This window comes from Melospiza melodia, chromosome 11, assembly GCF_035770615.1.
Source record: "Melospiza melodia melodia isolate bMelMel2 chromosome 11, bMelMel2.pri, whole genome shotgun sequence".
NCBI classification, from domain to species: domain Eukaryota; kingdom Metazoa; phylum Chordata; class Aves; order Passeriformes; family Passerellidae; genus Melospiza; species Melospiza melodia.
The window spans coordinates 23,842,956-23,863,182 of record NC_086204.1 but is presented as its reverse complement, the minus strand read 5'-3'; the positions used below and the strand labels follow the sequence as shown (position 1 = coordinate 23,863,182).

Below are 20,227 nucleotides of genomic sequence, written 5' to 3'. Positions count from 1 at the left end.
GGTTGGGTTTAGCAAAGCCTGGGGGCTTGATGCACATTCCCACAAGCGCTCCCTTGCACTGTGGCAGAGGTGTTGATTATTGTCAGCAGGCTGCGATGCCGTGAGTGAAAATCAGACATGTTTTACAGGGAACACTGGGAACGTTGGCAGGATCCCCTTTTTCCATGTTTGCAAATAATGTGATGTGAAATTCAGCAGCTTTGTGGCTGCTGAACGGGGCCGCAGAGAGTCTATTAGGGCACATGTGTTTCCAAACCTTACCAGTGCCGGAATACCTCCCAGTAGCCGCGTATCAAGGAATAAGGCATTAATTTTCCTGAGCATGGCACGGTGTAGCACTGAGCTGCACCAGAAGGGGAGTTTATGGAGTCAGTCTGATCCCAGATCTGCACAAGGGATCACTAAACCCCAGTAAAATAGCATTGTGGTCCTTACAAAGTGAGCTGGGAGAGGCTGCAGTGCTATCACATCCCAGGGCTCCCCTCTGTGGGACCCTCAAGAAAACACATCTTGTTGTCTAGAACATTGTCCAGAACTTGCCACAGGTTTTATGATTAGCTCTGCAATTATGTCATTGGATATGCTTCATGAAATGCTTTGGGGGAAAGGTTTAGCAATTTTAATATGTGTGCAACACCTTCACTGTACTGTGTCTCTTGCTGGTCTGTGATTCACAGCATCCCACGTGGATAGTGTTGGCCATAAAAGCCTTGAAGGCCAGAGCCTGGCTGCAGATATGCATGAGACATTAAAAAACAAAAAGTAATATTTTCATTTGCTTCAGCTTTATGACTCTTAAACAGATGCTGAGATTCTCTAAGCATATGTGAATCTGGTTAGCTGCACAAGCAGGGTTGATGGCAGATACAGCACTTGATTATTTCTCTGTCTTGGGAAATCTTTATATTTAAAAAGCATAGTAGTTTTTTTCCTTAGGATCTCTGAAGTTCTGGAGAAAGTTATTATCAGTCCCAAACTTAGGACTAGAATTTGATCTCTTAGTACTCCTTCCCAGGAGTTGAATTAGCTGGAAGCAAAGCAAGGAATTTCTTATGGTATTGCTACCAGCGCTGAAAATTAGGTCATTTAGGAGTGAACTCTAAAGGAAAAGTTATTTATATTGTGGATGAATGTAACCAAAATTATCTTTATTGGAAACTCAACATATCCTAAAGTTGTGTCATTTTTGAAAGAAAAATTTGTAATGAATTATTCTGAAACTTTTGTATTAAAATGTTTTAAATAATTTACTTTTTCCACTGAAACACCTCAGCAAATATTCTAAACTTATTCATCTTTCAGGTGTTAATAATTTAAACAAAGATAATATAAGTAGACCCACAGAACATACAACATAGTTTCTCAAATTTCTAGTCAGCAGACAATAAGTCACAAAAGTTTTCCTTATTTACTAGAGACTGTATGAAAGGATGACAAAATTTATTGAGTAGGTTTGGATAGGACATGACATAAAAGAGGCTTTACTAAAGCCCATGTACCTCTGAAAGGCCAGAGACTGTGGAGTGGAAGTCAGCCACACCGTTGACGTATTGTACACCCTTATTGCAGCTGAGGTGGTTGGAGCACACTAAGCTCTTTCCCCTTGTACAAGTGATCAAGGGAAAGGCATAAATGACCTGAAATTATGATTGCAAAAGGAAATGTTCCTGAGATATCTGAAGTTGGCTGCAAAGGCACCTGAGTTTCCTCTCACAAGTTCTCAACAGGAGTTAGCAAGAAGACAACAAATCCGTGTTGTGGATTTGTTATGGAAGTGGCACCTTCAGCCTCTGTGAGGTGAAGCAGTGCAAATTTTACAGGTGATTATTACAGAGCTGTGCAGGGCACTGCCAGGTCCAGGGCCTCTGAATGAAGGAGGACAACACACAGGAGAAATCAGTCTGGGAGAATGTGATGACAATAGCAGCCCTGGTCCTACATTTGTGAGAGGAAACAAGAAGATTACCTCTGAAAATAAATATTACTTAGGCTATTGACTTAAGAAAGGAAAGTTAATGCCTAGGCATCATGCCTAAATGTAAGAGATTTATCCTTCTCTTAGAACTGTGCTGATTCTGCCAGAAGTTCTGCATTAGTGCATGAGGTTCTCCTGTGGGACTGCTCCACCATCTGGCTTAGCCTATTGTTCCAGGGCTTCCAAGGCCATGTAGAAGTGTGTGACCCACACTCTGTGCAGCTCTGTGTGCAGTTATGTACATGGCTCCACGTGTGCATGTGCTGTTTATTGAGGAGAGCTGAGGTTTATGACATGTCAGCAATACCCTGCAGGCCCTAGTGAGTGTTCACAAGCCTTTCAACCCAAGGCACAATGGTTCCCCTTATAAATGAAATCCCCAGTCAATATGTGTTTTATTACACTCTCAAAGAATGCATTTTCCTCTCCAAATCTGGTTCACTTTCACTTGCTGTCTGCTGAAACATCTCTTTTCTGTAATTCAAGGGGACTTACAAGACCCATGGCCAGTAGAAGGGTTTTAATGAAATCCATCTTGGGTAGAGAGGGAGAGACTGTTGCTGTGGTCTTTTTTCCCAGTTACAGTGATATGGGCAAGAGTGAGTATGGCTGGAGATCAGTCCTGAAACAGGTTACCATGGGATCTGCAGGCCCCTGTGTGGAAACCCAGACTTGGTAAAGGTGAACTTGTCTGGAGGATTGAAAGGTGCTGAGGGGGTCCTGTGTGCTGGTGGGAATTGCACTGAATCTCAAGATGAATCTCATGACTGTCAGGATCAGTGCTTTGCTGTCCTTGGTAGTAAATGTTAAAGCCAGGGAAGTCTGGAGTGCTGAAGTGTCTCCAGGATCACTGCACATGTTCATAGTCCATGGCAATGATGCAAAAGCTCATGAAACCTGAGTGAAATGGGCAGTCAGGTGGTGCCAGGGCAGCATGGCTGCTGCTGGGGACAGATTTTCTCCTCACACGCGCAAGTGACTCTAATAAAGCTCCAACCCATCCTACACCTGTGAGATCCTGGCCATACGTACCCAACAAGGAAACAAGTAATTTTTTGGCTTTTTCTGGACCTTGTTCTGTGCTTAGAGTTCACTGGTGCAGTGAGTCTGCAGGAGGTGAGGATGTTCAGCACCTCCCTAAGCTGAGACTTTAGCCTGGAAATCCAAAGGCCTTTCCTCTCCTGACACAGAGGTGCTTTCAGCCACACATAATTGTTCTTTAATTATGCAGGTTAACTGGAGTCAAGGAATTGTTACTCCACAAGAAGAAGTGCTGGGGCATCGCTGCTTATAGAGGTTTTATCCCTCCAGGTATAGACTCACTGGGGTGGCCCTTTGGAGGTTTGAACAAGGCATGTCCATATCCAGTGCAGCCTTCAGACATATAGGGAGCACTTTTCTTTCATCTTGAAACCAGTGAATTATGAACATCATCAAGAGCCGGGGTGTATGAGCATCATCCACAGCCAGGATGGGAGCGTGCTAATGATCTGTGTGTGCATGTGCATGCAGGCTGGGAAAGCATCGCTCCATCATCCCCAGATGGCTGTGAGGGGAGTAACCACAGCACTGCAGAGATCTTCTTAATGCTGTGGGCTGGGGCTTTACAAGCAAAATAAAACCCCAGTGAAAACAAACAGCCCTCGGGCTAATGATCTGCTGCTCCTGTTTTGTGAATGGGGATATGGGACAAGGATGCTGGGGAAAGGCGGGGTGGATATGGAGCTATTTAGTGTGCTCAGTAGCTGAGGCTCTTTCTCCTATCATGGCTCAGTCAAGCACAACCTCAGGTTTCAACAGCTGGTTACCCACATCCATTCCAGGGTTTATTTTACTATGTTTTATTTTTATTGTTATTGTTGTTTTGTAACCAGGAGGGCTGCAGTGGTTTCCAGCGTGCTACATCTCTGCAGACCTCGTGAGCCTCTCCTGTATGAAGTGAGAAAGAAGGAGAAAGACATGTTTAAAATGAAAACAAAATAGAAAAAAAATTTAAAAAAAAAGAGAGTGCTGGTATTTGCTGAGGAATGCTCCCCACAATGCTGAAGTTGCATAAGTGCCGTCTTTGTTTCCATCAAAAATCTGCTTTTTGGGTTGAAACAAGGCCACCACTAACAAGGCCAGGAAAGAAATTCCTAATGGTTTGAAGTGAATTTAAGATTTTGATGGAGCATTTGATTCTGGGTATGGTTCATGTAGCTGAAGAAACAGAAATGCAGCCCCTCCACATCAGCCAATATATATACAAATGCTGCAGCGCAGACCCAGCCAGCCACCCTCACCACACGGCTAATGGGCTTGAAGGGGAACCCTACTCCTCTATGAGCAGGGGAAATGATGAAGTGGCAGACAAAGGAACTCAAAGGGAATGACACCAGGTATTTTGCAGCATTTGGGATGAATTTTATGGTGAGATGGATTGATTACAGGCGCTGTTATTGGGCCATACAAATCCTCAATGCCAGTGAACCAGCCCAGACTGAATTTGGCTTAGGTAGAGCATTATAGAATCTGAAGTTTCCATGGACTGTGTTTTCTTATTTGGTCTTTTTTTCTCTCTTAAATTCCTTTGTTTCCTTGGTGAGCTCCTGAAGCATTCCCATTTTCCTCTTTTAACATTAATCACACTGAGAAGTAGATCATGAACAATGGGGCAGCTTGTCCCAGAGAGTGTGATAGTTCTCCTGTTGTGTTCCTGTCTCAGAGCATCTTTCTGACATTCTAGGAGAGAAGCAGGTGAGACTGCCACAAAACCCAAGTGCTGTGTCCGACATATTCACTGTTCAGCCCCAACCTTCTCTAGCCGTGGGTCCATCCTGCACCCACCCTTCGCCATGGGCAAACCACACCCCTCATTAACCCACAGCTGCTTCCCAGAAATGGGAATGTTGCCCCTGTCAGTGTTAGTTCATAAGGACTGGTTCAGATCTCACCCAGCCATCAGGCAGGGTTGGTGGTGAATATTCAGCCTGCAAGTGCAGTGACCTTTTCCCACGTGTTTCTGGCTGGTTCGGGGCAGACAGGCATTGTGAGAACTTCCTGAGTTGGAGGCTGCATCCGCAACAGAAAGGTCAGGCCACTCCCAACAGTACAAAAACTAGACAACTTCATCCTGAAGTCTCTGAGTAGCCCAGGTCGGCTTTCTCAGCAGCTGCTAGCAAAATTACACCACCTGAAAGCAATGAAACCCGAAAGGAAAGAATGGAGAGAGAGCAGAAAACGACTATCCATAGCTTTCATAAGCACCTCACCTTTTCTTCCTGTAGCAATAGCTCCTTCTGTCCCAAGTAATTTAATTTGACACATTTTAGCCATGCTAACCTTTGGTTTTCAACACATCTCTCATATTGTGGTCAATTATATTTTAGCAAGGCGAATACCATCTGCAGTTACGCCGGGGAAAATAAAATCACATGGCCCGTCAGTTCCCCTGCTTCAGGCATAAGTTCACAAGAGCTGAGGTCAGGAAGGAATCACACCACTCACAGCAGATGGATGCTTTGACACCTTCTCCTGTAGCATCTGGAAGCAGCAGCTGCTGGAAGCAGCACAATAACCCTACTAGACCAAATCCTGCTATGATCAAGAACAGGAGGCTTTTCCACTCCTGAATATTGTGCTTACCACTCTGTGTTTCTGCCTTGTGAAACTAAGCCTTTGTGGTACTGATGATTTTCGTTCTTGGCTGTGCAGGCAGTTGTAGTAAGAGTTGGTCACACAGGAAATGTGTGGTGCAGCCAGGATTAAGAGCCCAGCAGCCTTACCCAGTCATAGGCAGTGGAGCCAAGACCAGCTTTCTGTCACACACACACAAAGTGGTTTTAATGAAGAGCATCCCAGAGGGGTTTGCATGGGTAGCAGATAATTGGTGCAATGTGTGTTCCACTGCACAAATTCCTAGGACCACGAAGCCAGAGTGAGGATTTCCTATTGCTTGTGATTTGCTGAGACAAGTTATAGATGGCTCCATCCCTGGGGTGTTCAAAGCCAGGATGGATGGGGCTTTGAGGAGCCTGGTTTATGGGAAGGTGTCCCTGCCCATGGGATGGGGTGTTGGAACTGGATGATCTTTAAGGTCCCTTCCAACCCAAACCATTCTGTGATTTTATGATTCTAAGCTTTGTGCAAATTTCTGCCTCAGTTTCCCCACCTAATAAAAAGCCTGATGGTTTTTCCTCTCTGTCAGTCAGTAAATTGAGATCTCCGGTTGAAACCTGCTGAAGTTGGTTACACTGGGACTTTGCTCAAAGGGTGGCATACTGTGATTTCCTTGGTTTATTGCAAAGAAGGGAACATGCCTCTTCCTCTCCCAGCTTTGTGTCCTCACAGGTTGTGCCATGGCCAGGAGGAGCATCATTGCACCCTCAGCTACACCAGAGGCTTTTCCTCTTGGAGAAAGCCAGGTGGACTGGTGAGTTCAGCCTGACTCTAATGACTGCCCTGAGATGACATGGGCAGATTTCCTTCCCTTAATCACATAGAAGGGATTTGACAGTCTGTAGTACAGATTTACAAGAACACGAGCTTGCAGGGAATTTTATGGCTGAAATAAATCTCTTTAAAGGAATGCCAGGATTCTAGGACACTTGAGATTTGGGGTTTGAGCATGTATATATTTATTTGTATATATTTATATGGCTCTCTGTTTCCACATGTCTCTGTGTGGAATAGTAATGATCCTGCAGATTCCCTGCTCTCATGACCACCATGAAATGTTGATACATTAAACTGCCTGAACAAGATGCTGATGCCCTCCATCTTCTCCTCTGGGGAGGCTGAAGTTAATGGGGCAGCCAGGTGGTGTGCTGGTGTGAAGCCATTGCTTCCCCACAGAGAGAAGGTTACAGGCCTAACGAGCATCCAGCAGCAGAACACGGATCGGAGCTTCTGGGTGGTAATATTAACACTTGGCTAATGGCTTAGAGGAAAGCCCTAAGTCCTCTTGGACCTGGCTTCTGCCTGGTTGAGAAACCACGGAGCTCAGATGAACGTTGTTCCAGCTGGAACAGAGCCTCCAAAATGCTCCGTCCTGGAGAGAGAGACAGGCAAAGGAGGGAAGCGAACACAAACAGGGAAGGCAAGATGGAAATATCATAAGGCTCAAAGAGAGGCATGAACCTCTTTTGCTCTCTGGATGATGCTGAGCCACCCCTTTCACCTTGAGCTGTTCTCAGGAGGAAATGGGAGGGAATCCAAAGCTGCACTTGTGTCTTCCCAAAATTTCCCAAAGGGCATCTCTTCAGTTACAGACACAAAGACACACATGCAGATTTCCAGATCCCTGTCTTGCACGCCTCACATATTCAGGAATGTCTTTCAGGGTTGTGCTGTCAGCATTTCCAACAAAGCCAGTTCATATTCCTGTGCTTGCCAAGCAGTGTGTTGATATAGCTTGGAGAACACGTTTTTGTTTAAACAGCAAAACAACCTAATAGGTTCCCCACTCCTTCCCTCCTCCTGTCTGCAATTTAGGACTCCTAGTCCTCGGGTATTATTCCTGGCTGAGAGGGAAAGTTTATGAGTCCTTTGTTACTGCTCTTGGCAGTTCATCACACTGTTCCTGTAACACTGCAGCACAGGTCTGGCCAGGGAGGAAAGTGCAAAAGAGGATGGGAATTTGGGAGAACCAAAAAAAGCTTCAGGTCAGGAGCAGCATGCCATGAGGGAAGATGGAGACGTAGGTGTGGTGTACAGATGAGCTCCTTCAAGTCTCCAATGCATGCCCTGAGCTGGTGAGAGAGGCTCAGAGCAGGGAGAAGTCAGCAATCACCTCATGGAGTGTTTTGCCCAGATAAACCTCTTTATAAACCTCATTCCAGGTATGTCCATTATCCAATGTGGAAGTCTCTCCAAAAACCCCAAACAAACAAACAAAAACTCCAAACAAAACTGAGGCAGGAGGCAAATTGTCCCCTGTACAGGACCTGAAGTGCTGTGCCTTAAGCACAGCCAAGGACAGCCAGGTTTGACCTTGGTGAGGTCTTTTCTAGCACTCAGATGGGAATAGATTGGGAAAGATGTGGTGTTTCCACCGTGAGAGATTAGGGGAGGTTAGGCACACATCTGTCAAGAGCTGGCTTCTTTCTGTGTTTCCACATTAGAGGTAAAGATACCTTTGCATTATGGATCCCTGAAGACCAAACTCTCAGCTGCCAGCACCTATCATGGGCATGGCTCCCACAGTAGCAGGAAACTGTTCAGGTGATGCACTCCTAAATAATCCTGAGAGACCATTCTCTGCCATCCTAGAGGGTTTCTCTGATATGGGGTGGAGGGAGGTCACTGTATCCACACACACTGTGCACCCCAGTCAGTCACAGATTTTCTATACTCAACCTGCAGCACTGATCTAGGCTGCTCAAACTCTTCTCTGCCACTGTTACAGTTTTTGGTGTTGCTGCAGGAAATCTGGAGTGAAAATAACCTCTAGACCTTTGTGTGTATGTGCACAGGAGAGGAAATTCTTCCTCATCCTGAACACATCTGAAGTCCTGAAACAGAAGAGTTTATTATTTCCATTCCCTGCAATCAGGTTGAGGATTAAGTGTATCAGAGTAAGTCCAAATAACCCCATTCTCCTCAGCCCCATGAAAGGTGAAAAGGAAAACAAGGACACTCATTTACAAGAGAGGCCATGATGATCATCCAGCCCCAGGCGCTGGAGATGGTTTAACATGTGCTTTCTTGAGAAGGTACCTGTGAATAAGACACATCAGAATAATGAGGAGTAAAAGGAACAACTTATCCCCTCCAAACTTTACTCTCATTTATATGGAATGGTTTCAGTTGTGTTCATGAACCAAGGATGAGGAATGAATAGTTAATCCTTCCTGCCTTCCTGCCTTCCTCTTTCGGAAGAAAGTTTTACCTCCTGTTCCGTGTTCCTCTTTTTGGGGCAGGACCATGACATCCAGAACTGGCAGAGATTTGATCCATCACTGCATTCAGACTCTTGCTTTCTTCAGCCAGCAGCCTAATTATTTTTTTTCATAATGGCTATTGAAGTTGTTATTATTATAATTTAGGCATGTGTGGTATATAATTATGCAATTAGGATAGTAATGACATTAATAACAGATACTGTAACACTGCCATCTCCCCTTCTACACCTGGTTGAGAGAAGTGAGGCAGGTCCTGGATGAGAGACGAGGGAAAGAACAGACCTGGCTCTCTTCCCCTTTCTCTGTAAAATCCTGTGTTGCAGACACCTCTGGCTGAGCTTGGATTTTCCACCCTAAATCCCATTAAGCCCCTGATCCCTCTAGCAGGGAGCAGTGGTGACACCGTTTCCCGGGGCAGCGGAGTGGCAGCTGGGAGCTTCAGGCCTGGTTTGTGGAATCAAAGCTTTCTCTCTGGGTGTAGGTAATCCAAATGGGCACCATTCCCTTTTGTTCACCAACAGGCCAGAGGAGGCCAAAGCTCAATTATTTTACTGGACAAGGTTTAAAAAGAACTAATAATAGATATACTAATAACACATCTGGACACTATGTCATGATTTAGGAGACTGAATGCCTTTTGAGTGGGGCTCTTGGCCATGTGAAAATTTCTCTGTTGCCTTTCGTTTTTGAAGGATAGTTTATGCATTTGAAATTAAAATTAAAATGCTTCCTGCTAGGAAGGAGGAGTGCAGAAACCACAAGAATCTCAGCAACTCATCCTTCCCTTCACTGCAGCAGTGGGTGGTTGTCTCTTAAAACCTCAAATCTCACTTGGGGCTGGGAGGAGGACTTAAAGCCATCCCTGGAGAAGGAGACATCCATGCTACCACCCCCACTAAGGAGGTTGCTTGAGGGCATGTCTGAATGAAGACCCAAATCCTGAATTACTGGAGCTCCATGAGAAGCTGGGAGTGTTGTTCTTGGACCGTTTGTTGTTCCTACACATGGTGATGGGCTTCACCTCACAGATGAAGGTCACTCCAGCAGCCACACATCACATGTGCCCATTTACATTCAGGCCACTTGGGGATGACAGATTATGTTAGGGTGAATTTGGAAATGTCAGAAATTAATGCATCAGGAAATTCAGTTGTTTCAAAGACAGGGCTTAGACACTGGAGGAGACCTCACCTCAGTGTGGATGGGGAGTCCGGTGGGATTGACATTTCAGGCTCCTTTGTACTGGTAGCCAGGCTTCTTGTCTTCCAGAAATTTCTTGGGAATTGTGATGGAGTATCTGATGGAAGACTGGCATATTCCACGTCTTCAAAAATCTTTCCATCCCACAAGATGCCCTTAGCCAACACCACTTCCTGACTCCTGATGGGTCTCTGGGTGGGAGTGATGTCTGTCCAGACAGCTATGCTGCACGTGGGTGTATTTGATGTGCTGCCACCAAGTGCCTTCTGATCAGGAGCCAGCTGGGGATCTATAGAGTAGTTTTGGCTTTCTTTTCTAAGGCATCATTAACAAAAGGTCTGCCTAGTGCTAGAGCTGGACCTTGCTTCCAGCTGGACACGGGAGGAAGGAAAAACACAGGTGATGGTGGTGGCAAGACAGAAGTGACTTCAGGACAGACTTGGAGGAGCTTGTCTCTCTGAAATGTGTCAGGGGAGAAGAGCTGCTTGTCAGCCACTGTTACAGCAGAGGCTTGGGCTGGAAGTCTCTCTCAGGCTGCAGCCAGGCTGTCTGGAGATGATCCATCTGTAAGAGAAAGGTGGAAATCCCCTCTGCATCCCAGCTCGGTTCAGCTTGGAAGGCATTTCCAGAGGTCTGTAGTCCAGTCCATTAGTGAGAACAGGACAGCTTTGAAGTTACAACCCCTCTATGTACTCCCAGGAGTGTCTGAGCTCCTCGCAGGCCAAGTGAGCTGTGGATGTGTGCTGGCTCCATGGACTTGGAGAACAATGGCTTTGGGAGTGCTCTGAGGCATGTCAGGGCTGGCCAGACCCAGCACTGTCCAGCAGCATGGCTGTGCATCTGCGGGGTCACTGGGCTGCAGCAGCTGCAGCTGGAAGGGAATAACTGAGCACAGTGCACTCCAGGGACTCCAGCACAGACAGAAAATGTGGAAGGGGAAAAAAGAAGTCAAGTTAACATGCAAAAAATTCACAAGAGAGCTGGGAATAGAAAAAAACATGGATTTGGAGTTATGGGCCAGGAATTATCCAGTTGGCAAGGTTGCCTCTGCAGTGTGGCATGTTCTGGCCATGGTGTTCTGCATGAGCCCTCTCCTGGTGGTCAGCCTGACCATGTCCAGCTGCATTTCAGCACACAGCCTGACGGCTTCAGTCAGTGGGCCTCCAGGGAAAAGGGAGGCACTTCTGCTAGAGAAATCCCATCTTGTGCTCCAGAAGATTCTTCCTTTTCTTCAGGAAGAGGCTGACAAGACTGACCAAAGAAGATGGGAGGCATGGGAGAACATTATCTGGAGCCGCACTGGCTTGGCTCAGCAGAAGTGATTCTGACTCCTGCCAGGCATGGTCACATTGCCTTCACCTCCTGTGCCTCAGTTTCCCCATCTCTGAAAGTACCACCCAGGTGTGTTCAGATTCACTTATGCTGTGCCAGGGCCTCACATTTTATGGCATTCAGGATCCCTCAGCTCCCCTGCAGTCCCCCTGTTGGCCCTGGGCAGCAGAGGCAGAGGAGAATCTCAAAAATCTTGGTGTTGGTTTGACTTACACTCTTTGGTTCAGTTGTCAGATAGACATTGGCAGCAACACAGGTGAATGAAGATGGGGTTTTGGGGAGTTTTCCTCCATAAAGAATGCCTTTAGGCTAGGATACAGAGCATGGAGAGGAGGGGGTGCACCACAAGTGATCAGCATTCCTGCAGGTGGAAGGGAGGGGACACACGTCTGCTGGTCAGTGCTGTGCTGGCTGTCCTGGGGAGGGCACATTGGTGCCATTTCCAGCAGAGCCAGCTTGTTGCTTTTCCACAGTGGAGACAAACCATTGCAATGCACACCTTTTGCCAGGCTGGCATGCTCTGGCCAAAGCAAGAACCATCTCTGCTGGAAGCATTTCCCTCATCCCTGAATGCCTTTGCTGTTCTCCATACGCACAGGTGACATAGGGACCTAGGAGGGGTGGCAGCAATCAGAAGAGAAAGTCCCTTCTCCCTGAAATCTGATAACATATTAGCAGCCCTAGTGATGGAAAACCTTCAATATTACCACAAAAGTAGAGACATCAAGCACAGGTCACCTACAGAGATTAAAAAATGGAGATACAGGTGGTTTGGGGGTTTTCTTTATTTTTCTCAATCCATGTCCTGTTTTTCCGCAATGCCTTTTCTGCCCTGGGAGCACTGATCAGGGTTCACAGCAGCCCTTTCTGATGGCTGTGCTGTGAGCAGTGCCCTGAGCAAACCCAGAAACCACCAGCACTGCTGGGTGACCCTGGCTGTGCTTGACCCAGCAGCTCGAGATGTCTTTGGTTAAAGTCTGCTCCGTGTTAGCAAGTGACTGTTCAAACACAGATGCTGCCTGTGTCAAGGAGGCCTTTTCTCACAAAGTACAGACAAATATTGATCCTCTATTGAGCCTGGAGAGCAGGCTGGAGCAGCTCAGTGATGTGTGATTGGAGCTGAAAAAGGTCCCACAGCACAGGAATTGAGGATACTAAAGGGCCTCTTATTTGCTGATCGGGCAAAGCTTGACGTGTGTCTAATCCCCCTGGCCAGCGTGGTCATGGGGGTTTAGCTTTAACCAATTTCTAATTAAAAGTGTTTACAGATGAGCGCTTTATTTACCCAGTATTAATTATAAAGGGCTTTACTCTAGTGGGGAGCAAACGAGTTTCCTGTCTGCTGCAGCAAACCCCTCGCTGGGAGCTGGCTTTCCCCAGAAGGTCCATAATAAAGTTATTATAACGACAATCTTTGTGATGAGATCCTGAGCAGATGGGGGCCGGAGAGCTGGGAGTGTTTCCCCCACACAGGCACCCACCCTCACAGGTTTAGGAGCCCTCTGTTTCCATGTTTTCTGCCTGGATGCTTGCCAGCCACCATCCAAGGTCTTGTGGGTCCACAAGTCATTAGTTTAAACGCCAATGTAATCAGATATTAAGTTATACATATGTAAAATAAAAGCAGGAGGATATTGGATGGTTTAAGATGCTCTCTGTGGTTGGAAAAGGGCTGAGTGCGTGGGGGGAATGTGGGATTCCAGCTCTGCAGATCCGTGTGTGTCCATAATAAACAGCAGCATGTCTCCCAGCAGCTTGAATGGAGCCAAACACTAAGTATTATTTAATGTTTATGTGGTTTTATTTCTTGTTGTAAACCCAGATTTTTTCCCTCCACACCATGCTCATTTTGACAAGATTTGTCAGAAGGAAATAAGCTGGTTGGGAAATTTGCATTGCAGAGCAATGAAAATTACATTACAGTTACGTTATGGTTGGTTCTGAAGAAGAAAAGTTCATTGAAAAATATCAGGTTTAACAAATTATTCTTTTTAAAATTATTTTCTGTATTTTTTGTCTAGATTTTTTCTTCTACATCTCTACTAGTAATATTTTATTGTGTGTTTTAATAGCCCGTAATTCTATACACATTTGTAGCAAAAAAAAACCTTCCAGCACTGCTGTTCTTGAGACATTTTTGTTGCTGGGAATGCAGGCCTCGAGATGTTGACATTTCCCACACAATTTGCTGTTCTGGCACTTCTAGTGATAGCCACCACTGCGTGCAGATCTGCTAACGGGGTACTTGGGAATAGGTGATAAGGTGGTAAGAGCCAGCTTCCACCTCCTCTCTTCACAGTGATGTTCAGTGGTTCATTAAATAAGGAAGTTTTTTGACTTTTGTCCCTTAGTCAGACTTTTTGGTGCTATTCTTTAGCAAGATATTCTTTAACTTGTAAAAAAATTTATTCCTTTAATATTAAAATAAGAAACTCCAGATACTGTAGCAAGGGGAAGACAGAGAGAAAAAACCCCCATATTCTAGTGTATATCTGTATTGAATTCAACTTTGTTTTTAAAAAGCTGCCATGACCTAGTGCCCAAGTAATAAAATAGTTATTCCCTTGTGGGTGTAGTTTTGTCAGATGCTTTTCCTTAAAGCACTGAGGAGCTTGAGACAGAGCCATTGTGGTGAAGAAGTGCATGCAATTGTGCACAGCACACACGTTTTACGAGCAGTCTGTAAATCAGACATCTTCTGCCTTGCATTTCTTTCATACCCTATATAGCATTTTGTTCTTGCCACGACCCAGTACACAGCCTTGCAGTGCTTATGTTTAAGCCCTCCCAGTCTTGCTGCAAAACATCACCCACGGCGATAATATGGGAAAATAAAGGAAGGGACCCAGAGCTGTCATGAAGAACTGTATAAATCTGTGCATTGTGGATGAGATGCTGTTGTTGTGCTGTGGCCAGCTCCTCCTGTGCCTTCCTCTCCCAGGAAGGATGCTCCTGGTGATAATGCCAGCCTGGCTGAGGATGTGGCTCTTCCTTTTTTTGTACACATCTCCCTGTGCTGCCTGAGCGCGCCTGGAGAGAGGAGCTGGCCAGTGGTGGCAGATCACTGTGTCTGAGGTGGGGCTTTTGTCCAGCCTTTACCTGGCTGTGAATTTGCATTAGGCTGGGTTATTCAGCTTGGCAGTTCCCCAGCATCCTTAGGGTAAAGCTGTGTTCTAGGCTGGTGCCATGTCTGCAGTGAAGGCCCAGTTAATGCCAAATTATACTTAGGGGAAATCTTTACCTTCAGCTGTGATATTGTAAATTATTGAATGGTGCAGAGAAAATTACTACATGGTCCTTCTAAAAATATCTGCCCCTGTCATAGTCATACAGAGACCTTCAAAAGGTTTATTGAGAGGGACTGGGAGATGAATTTCCGTTAAATATGCAATTTCCTTATTAAAAAAAGAAAAAGTTGTAACTTAAATGGTGCTGTAAAATCAAAAGTAAAAATGAAGGGGAATCTCATGAATTCAGGGTATGTGCTCAGTGCAAGAATTGCTGGACTTGAGCAGCTCCACAGCTGTCAAGGCCTATTGCAAGGCCTTCACCATTACCTGAATTGCAGGGCATTGATCACCTCTCCCCAGAGAATTGCTGATTTGAAATGTGAAATGTGCCCCATGAAAAATACCTCAGGTATTTACCTCATTATTTACCTTGTTAATACCTCAGGCAGCGGCAGACGGGTACCAGGATGGGTTTGGGAGAGGAGTGGTTATTGCCAGTGGGACTGTGCGGAGCACTGATGGCAAAGGAGCTGCTGTGCCTGGCTGGTTTTCCTCTGTAGATACCAACCACAGCTCTCCATCCCACATGGAAGGCAGGCACTACTCACTCACAGCTGAGTGAGCTGCCCTGAGCCCCTGGCCATGACAAGACTGTAAGTGGATGAGCAGAGGTGGTGAGAAGCACCTTTCCTTTAGGCAATCCCTGATGTTGTGTTAGCAATGAAGGATGCTTTATTCTTACCTCTGTAGTAGTCTGGGCTTCTTCAAGTGGGAGTGGGGCCTCAAGTGTCCCTCAAGCTCCCAAACTCTCATTCCACCCACCTCAAATGGCCTTTTTGTAATTTTAATCTAATGTGAAAGGCCACTAGTCCATGTGGGCCTGTGGGTCTTAAAGATTTTCCGCACCAATTTGCAGACTGTAAGTAATGGTTTTGTAAGTCCTTGGCTGTGGGACCTCAGTGAAAAAGCACATTTCACAAACAGGCCCATGGTACACCCCAAGCACCTCCTGAGCCTGCACGGGTTTCCTCGGCTGCCCTGCGCTGCCTCCCCTCCTCCCTCTCACTCCGTACGTGGTTTCATTTAAAACGATGCTGAAAGATGTGAAAGAAGATACACACAGCAAGATGTAAACCCCTCCAGTCTGTCAGCATGCCTCAGGGAAAAAAACCAACCCCCCACGGGCAGGAGGATTGTAACCTGAGAATCGGTGAATTCAGTATCTTCTAAATTAGGGGTTAGCTTCGGTATGCAGAGAGAGGCTTGGATGGTGATCCAAGGTTTTATTAACAGGCACGCTCCCTGATGATGGCAGCACTGAGATCTTAGCCCCAACCCAAATCAGTCTCCCTCCTTCTGCAAAACCAGCTGGAAATTTGAAGCGGTTCGTAATGCTTTACATTTTGACGACACTTCTTCAATTCAAACACCAGCTAGGCATTAAGAATTGGACCTCTTGACATTCTTGCTCTGACTAGAGCTACATGGCAAATGGATTTTCCAATTTGTTGAGGTTTTGGGAAGCAAGCAAAGAAATTTTGTTCCGTGTTGGAACAAAAAAAGAAAAGTAGAATTGTTTTTGGGTCATTTGAAACATTTTCAATATATTCAAAGCACTTCATTCAGATTTCAACCCCTTATAATGCAATAGAAAGTAGAGTCTATTTAAAAGAAAGTAATTTTGCAGGAAGAAACCAAACTTCTCAGTGGATGTATGGCAACAGACCATTTGAATCTTAAAAAAAATATTGCCCTGAATTTTCCAGTAAAGAAATATTTTCATAATGACTATGATTTTATTTTTAAACTGTTTTATTAAAACAAGAGCTTTTCTAAAGAAAACTAGAAAACTAGAAATACAGTGGATACCTGGTGTAAGCTCTCTGGATTTCTTGACTTCTCAGGCTGTTCCCCCTCTTATTCAACTAACAACCATGGCTCAGGTCTCAGTGCAATCCCATCGTGGTTTTCCTTTATTTTTTTTTTTTTTATCTCCCAGGGAAGCATCTTGCATCCACCTTGCATATCTCCTTAGTTTTCCTTTTTTCTGGGGGACAGCTTCAGCCATCCGTCTGAGACTGTTGAAATTCCCTGGTTGGCTTCAGAATATTTTGTGATGAAAGTTTAATGAAAACTGATGCATTTTCATGGAAATTTTCCAATTTTAACCTATTGGTATTTTCTAACAAAGAACATTTTGTCAAAGCTGTTCTTGTCCTGTTTTCCTGCCTCCTACCTCAATTAGGTCATTAAAAACCAGAGACACAACACCTGTATAACTGGATAACAGCATTTCAATAGGCTAATACATGGATGAAATCTGAAATAGATTAGGAGAAAACAGGGAGATGGCTGTTATTTTTGAATGAGGTGGGGGAACACCTTCCCAGCCCTGAAGATACAAGATCTGCTCTTTCCTGTGGTGTTTCCATGGGGGCTGCCACGTCCCATCAGAGAAATCACCCAGGCTGATGAAATTTGTGAAGCTGCCCAGCGATGAGTCTGCATTGTGAGTAAAGGCAAATTAACTGGCAGTGTGTTAGCACATATTTCACTCGTGTCGTGGTGTAATAATGAACCTTGTATCAAAGCCTGCAACACCATCTGAGTTTTATATGCCCCATTTCCTACATGTTCTGAACAGTGGAACCAATTTATAATGTAATGATTTTTCCATACATAATTTCTTTCTTATGATTTCCATAACTCGGGAGTTTTTTACTACAAGTACGGCTGAAGGCAGCCTCGTAAAGGATATGAAAAGAAGGCTGGCTAAAGTGTCTCATAAAAAACTAGCTCGATTGATTTGCTGGTGGCTCTCTGTGGGTTTGATTGTGCCTTGGGTTTTGGGCCATGCCAGGAACCAGCAACCTGCATTCCCAACCGCCTTCACACCGCCAGCCTTTCACACCAGGCTGACTGCAGGCAGGACACGGGTACGTGGGGACTGCTGGGCCTGCAGGAAAGGGGGATCTTGGCTACCTCTGCTCCTTCACTGGCCAACAGGGAGGAATAGAAATTTACTCCCGCTTTAAGCCAATCTGAGGCTGTGCTGATGAAGTGGCTGGGAAAGCTCAGTGCAGAGCCAGAAGTGAGAGTACGTGCCCTGCTCTTCAGCTGGACTCCATCTCCTGTCAGAGATAAAAATAAGCTGTAAAAGCAGCTGAGTCTTCAAACAGGGTTGGAGGTGCTGTTTGCTCTGTAGCTTTGCTGGGTGCTGTTATTACAGGGACCAGATTGTCTTTTTTGTGCTGCACAAGTGGCTGGTGTGGGTGGGAGGTGAGGGTACCTGCTCCTGGTCTCTGTTCAACATCACTTTGTGTACATCTTGGGGTTGGTGGGTACAAACCCACCAGTTTTAGACAGGTGAGGCAATTTGGCTATAAAAGCTCACCTGCTTGTCAGAGGGCATCCTTTTATCTGTGGAGAGAAAAATAAAAGAAGGAGTGAACCTCAAAATTTTCCTCTCAGCCATTTCAAGGCAAAATCCTTTCAGTTTTTGTCTCCAGTTTAGGTGGAGTTTTGCTTTAAGCAAATTTTAAAAAGGAAAACTTTCAACTCTGAAGTACTTCATTTTAGGCTTGAAGAAAAAATGTAGTTTGACCCCAGTGAAAATTTTGCTTTTGTCTTAATTCCTTTGCAGCTGCTTGATTGGCTGATGCAGGACATTTGCCTGATCTCTCCATCCTTGTGCAGGAGGATGCTGAGTAATTAAGTGGAGGAGGGTAGAGGCAGATGGGGATTAGGGAACACCTGGCCTAAGAAACACAAGTTTTATAGAACTGTGACATTACATTCTTTGATCTCTGTCCTTCATATCTTTGCATATCTTCCACCAAGGTCAGCTTGAGAGTTTACTTTTTGCCTCTCTTTACTTAACAAGCATCCCTACATACAGTTAGGCTGAAAAAAAAATGTTTGAAGTTATTTTTTTATATAAGTTATTTGAAGTCTGTACAGCTCCCCAGGTGCTAGTGACTGTATACCAAAGGTATACCCTGCCAGGACTGCGATTTGATCATGTCACAGGTAGAAGTTAAGAAACTTAAGTCCATTTAACACATCAGATGATTCTAGTTTTGCCCATACCAACAAGTATCACAGAAAAACAAGTTAAGATTGTGGCAGACAAGTACACTTAAAAATTGCTTCCTGTTGCTGTCTCTGTTTTTTGTTTCCAAAATTCCTTTGGAAGAGGGAAGTCTTTAATCCAGGTTCTAACTCTAAGGTTGTTTATTCAGTGAAGGAGAAATTACATGTTGCTAAGAGCCACCTTTTGGGCATGGATGTGATCACACAGTGATGATGATGTGCTCTGCAAGCCAGTGGAGCTCCAATTGTGCCTGAACAGATCTGGAGCCCCAACAGACCCTGTGTGATGGGTGAGTAAAAGCTCAAGTGCCTTAGAGAAAGTACAGGGTCCTAAGTAATGTTCTCTGCTCTGTTTAGAGGTGTGAACAGTGTGCCTGTCTAAATCAGGAATTCCTCATAATTGACACATCTGCTGGATGCTAATGAGGTTCTTTTCCTAGAAATGTATTTCTTTTTATCTGGAGAAATCAGTATTGCGGGTTCATGCCACGTGGCTTCTGTCTCAGCTGGATAAATAGCGTGAATCACTTTTCCCTTTCAAAGCCTTTCAGCCACTCAGCTCTAAATACCCATTTAATCTGACTTTATATGTTAATAAATCACTCAGGATAATTAAGCATTAGCTCCACGTGCCAGCAGAGTGCTGGGGAGGCGAATGGGTTGATGCAGTCCTGTGTCTTACAAACCCTTTCACACCAGAGCCACCTTTCCTCGGGCGCTTGGAGCCCAGCACTGCTGTGTTTGCTGGGGCTGAACTGGGACCCTGTGCAGGCTCAGGACTGGCTGCTGAGCGAGGATGTATCTATCCCCTGGGGATTAGCAATAGCTGTGGCTGTTTGCAGGATGAAGAGCAGGTCCCATGATGTGCTGAAGGAGGGAAAGCCCGGGGCTCAAGGTTTGCTGGTCTGAGAAGTGCCTGGAAACCTTGCTGCAGCTCAGGCTTGAGGATACAGTTGCTCTTTGCTGAACACAGGTGAGGTCTGGACAACTAATCCTGTTTCCAGGTTGTGTTTAGGCAGAGCCATGCTAGGATTGTGTGCCTGTGATTCAGAAATTCAGAAGCCCTCCAGCCTGGCTCTGTGGGTGTGCTCAGGAACTGACTGTGTGGGTTTACATATTTAATAACTGTCCTAGTTCTGACTCAAGATGCATTTGCAGAGCCACAGTGAAGGTCTGTAGGACACAGACAGGTTTTTTGAGTTACCTGAGCTGCCCTGATATGAAGGTTTACCATCTGTATTTTAGGGTTCCAGGCAAGCCATGCACACCTTGAGCTCTGGCTGTAGCAGCCAGTTCAGTGTCAAACATGGCTTGACAGTCGTTAGCTCTTGGCCTTCTCTCATCCTGCATCTTTGCCACACGTGTTTGAGAAAGGGCATAACCTGGCCTTGAACTCTGCCTACTCTGCTAATGTGATGTGATGGCCTGTACTGTTTAGCATTGGGCAATTGATGATTAATTTTTTCAGAGATCCTGTGCACTCTGCTTCATCTCGAGTGTCTGAAGACTCAGGCTGT

The 20,227-nt window shown here is 45.4% G+C and overlaps 1 protein-coding gene across 1 annotated transcript in view; it reads left to right on the top strand.

Moving 5' to 3' along the window:
* TRABD2B (TraB domain containing 2B) overlaps positions 1 to 20,227 on the top strand; it is a 263,307-nt gene that overhangs the window by 84,498 nt on the left and 158,582 nt on the right. The gene's annotated exons all lie outside the window — the stretch shown is intronic.